At 39.4% G+C, this 6,491-nt stretch overlaps 1 pseudogene; it reads left to right on the top strand.

The window, feature by feature from the left end:
* Positions 1-1,319: 1,319 nt before the first annotated feature.
* Positions 1,320-1,436, top strand: LOC137018218 (5S ribosomal RNA; annotated as a pseudogene).
* Positions 1,437-6,491: the final 5,055 nt, after the last annotated feature.

Below are 6,491 nucleotides of genomic sequence, written 5' to 3'. Positions count from 1 at the left end.
CCATACAACAACCATTCTAGTGACCATGACTCTCAAGCTCCAAAAACAACAAGAAACATCATAAAAGATCCATATAGTGATCCGTAATATTGCAGTTTGTTCCTAATGAAAAGCTGTTCGTGCAACATTTGCATGGACTATTTTTATGGTGTTTTTTGTTATGTTTTATGGTATTTTATGGTGAGTTTGGACTTGTTCTGTATTCAAACTTTGGGTGGGTAAACTATTACATGTGCATGTGGGCATTTTGTGCTTTAATCAGAATTAATAGAATAAGGATTCACATTCAATTTAACTGCACTTCTTTTTTCAGATCATGTGTACGCTTAAAATAGCCTAGCCTGGGGATTGCCAAAGACTCTAGCTTAAATGCAACACCACAGCCAATAACAACATACTGCATATTACAGCTATATGAGATTTCAGATTGTCACACCATGACAGGAATAGAAAACCAATGATCGTCTACAGAGGCGTTCATACTGACAGCGATATGCAGAGACAAAGTGACTGGAAGTCATTTATTTTTCAATGACAGTTGGTCATTTGAGGTGACGTGAGCGACAACGACCTTTGCCAGTGTGCAAAGTTGAGCAGAGTTTTAATAAAAATGTTCAGTGACACGATGGGGAGTGACAACAGTGAACTTTACATGATCCACCACCTGAAACATTAGAGTATGACTGCCTATTAGAAACAGTAGAGACTTATTGACCTCCATTGATTTAACCCCTGTCATGGTGAACAGCCCTTGTCACGTTTCTTGTCACAGCTTAGGAAAAAAACTTAAATAGGCGAGATAGGATTTACTGCTTGTCTCTTCATCCTGGCATGTCTAATTAGGGCACAATGTAAAGCTGAACTGTCAGGTTATCTGCTCTGAACTTATTTTATACAATAACCTTGATTTTAAAATCCCACAGTCTAAAAGGATGCCAAATGTGTTTTACAGCATCAAAAGCTTGGAATAATTCAGATTTTTAGAAGTCTCTTTATGCTACCAAGGCTGTAACAAAAAAAAAAAAAATAATAATAATAATAATAATAAGTGTTTTCTATTTGGATATATTTGAAAATGTAGTCTTTTCCTGTGATTTGAGAAAGATCATGCACAGTGAAGACTGAAGTAGGCTGCTGAAAAATCAGCAAGTAATAAAGTAATAAATTACGTTTTAAAATATATTACAATAGAAAACTTGTAAAAATACGTTTACAGGACAAAGAGTAGAGCCAAAGTGTGGGCTTAAATAAGGGGCTTTCGCACCGAATAATTCTAGGAACTTAGTACTAGGAGCTAGCCACTAGTTCCCTAAGAAAGCGCCAGCAGCCATATCACCCTGTAGCCCGAGACTGGTTGCCCACTGAAGCTAAGCAGGGCTGAGCCTGGTTAGTACCTGGATGGGAGACCTCCTGGGAAAACTAGGTTGCTGCTGGAAGAGGTGTTAGTGAGGCCAGCAGGGGGTGCTCACCCTGTGGTCTGTGTGGGTCCTAATGCCCCAGTATAGTGATGGGGACACTATACTGACAAAAAGCACCATCCTTCGGATGAGACGTTAAACCGAGGTCCTGACTCTCTGTGGTCATTAAAAATCCCAGGATGTCCTTCGAAAAGAGTAGGGGTGTAACCCCGACATCCTGGCCAAACTTGCCCATTGGCCTCTGTCCATCATGGCCTCCTAATCATCCCTATACACTGATTGGCTTCCTCACTCTGTCTCCTCTCTACAATAAGCTGGTGTGTGGTGGGCGTACTGGCGCAATATGGCTGCCGTCGCATCATCCAGGTGGATGCTGCACATTGGTGGTGGTTGAGGAGATTCCTCCTTCAATATGTAAAGCGCTTTGAGTGCCCAGAAAAGCGCTATATAAATGTAAGGATTATTATTATTATTATTATTATTAAGAACTAATTTCTCCCCCGGGCCATGTCCCTGGTTGCATTCACACCGGGAATAGGAACTCTGAACCACTAAAAATCAGTGAATGGTGGATGCCATGATCGGAGCTGTTTGTTGTGTGTCGTGGGTTCCGTGATAACGGAGAGATGGAATGTAAACACATAATCTATGCGACTGAAAGAGCAAAAAGTGGGGCTAAGAGACAAAATCTCCTATGACAACTTTCAGTATTGAGGCGGCGAAAAGAACACAACCCTGCAGACAACAGGTAAATGCTGTTTGACATGCATTTGACCAATCAACATACATTTAAGTCACTGATAGTTCCTATAGAGCATATTTAGACCCTACTCTGAAGTAGTAGCTGATTTAGTTTGCCCAAAAGGAGTTCCTAGAACTAAAATCGCTGCTAGTTCCTGAAGTGCAAACACAGCAAAATCCGGGTACTTCAGCCAATAGTTCTAGGAACTATGAAAAGGTTACTCCGGTGCAAAAGCCTCTATACATAACTAAATGAGGAACCAAACAAGACTCAGGTGAACATAATCAGTAAACCAATGAGTAATTATAGAAACCAACTAGCAAAGGGAACAAAAACTAAACACAGGAACGAAACATGACAACCAAAGGAAAAACAAAATCCACACATAGAACATAACCATTACAATTTCACAATATTACTCTCTTTACTGTATTTTGATCAAATGAACAGAGACTTGGTGAGCATAAAGCCCAAAATATACTTTGTTTTGTTTTGTTTTTTTGTACGTTGTGAACACGCACAGTTGTACAGTGCATCTGAAATTGCATACTGAGTAGGTACTGCATTTCAATTTTAATTTATTTTGCAACCATTAAAAATTTAGTACGTACTATATAGTATGAACATGGGTAGTATGAATGTAATCTGGACATACTACATCCACCATATTGTTATTGTCACATGACCTACCAGCGGCAGTTGCGTTGCTTCACTGCCAGTCATAAATCCTCTCCTGTGGCCTCATGGGATCATCTGGGTAATTTTCACTGTTTGAAAACAATTTACTTTTGGCGTACTGTTTTTCACATATTAGTATTCTATTTCAGATGTAGCGATAGCCTTTCAAAGCATACTCCATTTGACGTGTACAGAGGCAGTCCGATGCATGAAAATTGCAACAACTTGCACTGCTGTCGCATTGCTGCTGCTGTTGAGCAAGTACAGGACTTACTACTGCCAATAAATACATGACATGCTGCTGCTGGTCAAAATAGCATTACCCATAGCAGATCTATAGGTGGAGCTGGGGAAGGTGGAAGCTGTTTCTAAGGTGTGCTGCAACTGCAAGTGTTTGAAGGTTGCGCAGCAAGCTCTTTGGCCACTGATACAGCAGGAACCAATCAGATGTGCCCTAAAAAGAATGATGTGATTGCAAGCAGATTGAATTAAGGAGCTGCGCTATCTAGAGTTTCATGACAGAACTTTGTATTTACGTTTTTATAATCTTTTCAGCTAGATTTGTATACATGCAGGTACTTTGCTGGTACTCCACATAGCCATCCCCGAGCACTGTTGCCATCTTGTGGACAAACTAATTAAAGCAAAAAAAAAAAAAATTCAATGCACATGTGCATTGACAGAGGGCCTCATTCTTGAAACTTTTGTAAATTTATGAGTAAATTTGGAGTAATTTGCACATAAAACGGACCTTCCCGAAGACTCTCCTCTGGATTCACAAATGCTTTGTAAACTTCAGATCTGACAGTTAATCGTGTATGTTAATGAATTTCAATAATTTGTAAATAGGGCGCACATGCACGCTTATTCACAGTTAGCATAATTAGGCCATATGCCAAACAATAAATATTCAATGAACTTATGTCCACCAAAATGCCAGGTGCTCTTCTGAAAGTGCCACTTGAGAGCACTTTGGAGGCCCAGTGTTTTTCCAGCTGAGACGCTTTGGTTGCTATGATTTCAAATATTCACGACAGTAATGTGTTACTAGTATCTAATTTTTAAGAATACTACTGAATATAAAAACGCAGTAACCAGCAATATGAACTTCTCCATTGTTTTTTTAGTCATTGTACAAGTAAGATGGTTGGTCGGTGCAGTATTTGCCCCACCCCTCCTCCACTGTGATTGGACGGCTGGGTAAAACGTGACAGTGATGAGCGCTGCATTTTACCCAAAGATGAAAAGATGGTTAACAAACTCATGAAATATTATTATGGTACATAGATACATAGAACCTTTGAATGTTTTACGCACACTTTTAAAACATGGTAGGGAGCATTTGTAAATTTCTTCCATACCAACTAACATTTTAAAAATACAAACATTTTCATGAATCTGCAAATTTACGTCAGAATATGGCTTTATGAATGATTTACACAAAGATTCGTTCTGTTTGTGTTTCATGAATGAGGCCCAGACTACACACAGTTGGAAGAATCTGCTGCCCACATATAGCATCTGCATACTGTGCTAATAGAGCATACAGTTAAGTATACTTTGGGCTTAAGAGACTTCTTTCCAAAACATTAAAAATATTGATTATTTCAAACTTCTGAATGGTTGTCATGATCAACGTCTGTTCCTGTCACATCCCGGACTACATTTCCCATGATCCTCCATTGCTTATCACCTGCACTCACTTCACAATCACTCCACACTAATCATCACACCCAGCTGCACATCATTACCAGGACTATAAAGGACTCACACTCACACCACCAGTTTGCGAAGTCTTGATTACTCTGTGTGTCAATTCTAAGCGTTTCCCTGTGATTATCCTGTTTCCCTGTCTGTTCCTGTTCCTGCCTTTGACCCTTGCCTTGCCATCCTGTTCTGTGAATGATATCTGCCAGCCCTGATCTTCTGCCTGTATCTTGACCACGATTCTGCCTGTCCCTCGCTGTTCCTGTTTGCTCCTGATTGACCCTGCCTGTATGACTACGCTCACTTTAAATAAAGCTGCAAATGGATCTCTGCCTCAGTCCCGTTTCGTTACAATGGTAGTGTAATTCTGTTACTTCCCTTGCCTATTAGCAAATATGGGTACGTCCTGTGACTTCCTGTGACTGCTCAGCCCTCTAATTCCACACAAACCATGAAGAAACCATCATTCTAACCTCTTCCTACTGAGAAAGTATCCGCTCCTGTCTAATTATGGGGCATTCAGGCAGGAGGAAGAGTACAGGCCAAGCACAACATGCCAGTGAATGGCAACACATGAGACATAGAGGCCGCTCCTGTTTTCAGCAGACCATTACTCCTTCCCTTCCGCTCTAGTCATCCTCCGTCTGGGCAATGATGTCGAATGTGAGTCTGGAGGTGAGTCCGTCCCACACTGACCCATATATAAACACAAGAGAAAGAGGGGAGAAAAAAAAAAAAACAGGAAGCAGCCCACGAGAGCTGTGGCTGAGCCCAGCCAGTTTCGCAACAGGCACTTGTTACATTTGTCTGACAGGAAGTTGGTGGTAAATGGTGCATTACAGTATGTGCCCACAGAAATGCCACATCAAGTGATCCTCGCTATCTGGATCCCTTTCTGCGTGATCATGATACTTTAAATCAGAGCAAATGTTGACTGATTAAAGTTCAAACTGACACGTTTGGGTCAATCCGTCCTTCAATCAAACATGTCAGTTCATGACCTGTGAATGTACATTGGTTACTGTCAAGCGGGTAGTGGTAGGTGCTTAAAAGATCAGAAACTGTACTGTACCATCTGTCTGAACTATGAGGAGGTCATAAAGGATTGGTCAGTAACTGGAAGGGCTGTTTTAGCATTAAAACAGAAACCCAGCTAACAGTGAATGTTTTCAAAACTTCAGTGTGGCAAAGTCACCTAAAAAGTTGTTAAAAAAAAAAAAGGTAATACTTTACTTGAAGGGGTGTGCATAAGACTGACATGATCCCTTCATAATCATGACATGACACGTTTATGACAACTGTCATTAAGTGTCATTCACTCAATGCAAAGATGACATTGTTTGAGATGTCAGTGTTATGACAACTTGACATAAACCAATACCATAACCTGTCAGTGTCTTTGTCATGACAACTTGACATTACCAAGACAACATAACCTGTCATAAACATGACATAGCAGATTAATTATCAAACTTAAGAAACTACTTAGCTTTGTGGTAACACTTCAGTATAGGGAACACATATAAATTATTAACTATGACTTTTCCCTCAATAAACTCCTAATTTACTCCTTATTAATAGTTAATTGTTAAGTTTAGGTATTGGGTAGGATTAAGAATGTAGAATAAGGTCATTCAAAATAAAGCATTAATATGTGCTTAATAAGTACTAATAAACAGCCAATATTCTAGTAATAGTAATAGTAATAGGCAACTAGATAAAAGACCCTAAAATAAAGTGTTACCATTATTTCATAACAGTGTCATCTTTTTTAAGAAATTTGAAATTGTCAATTATGACCTTCTGTTGGAGGAAAAAAAAAAAAAAAACATTATTAAATGAAAACTATTCATGAAGCTGTCAGAGTATTAAGACTTAATGACATTTTAATGACAAATTCAATTTGTACCACTGTAGTTGGGGTCAAGAAAAATATTTATGACACT

This window comes from Chanodichthys erythropterus, chromosome 3, assembly GCF_024489055.1.
Source record: "Chanodichthys erythropterus isolate Z2021 chromosome 3, ASM2448905v1, whole genome shotgun sequence".
Taxonomy (NCBI): Eukaryota; Metazoa; Chordata; class Actinopteri; order Cypriniformes; family Xenocyprididae; genus Chanodichthys; species Chanodichthys erythropterus.
The sequence above is the reverse complement of the archived record's forward strand: the minus strand, read 5'-3'. Positions and strand labels throughout refer to the sequence as shown.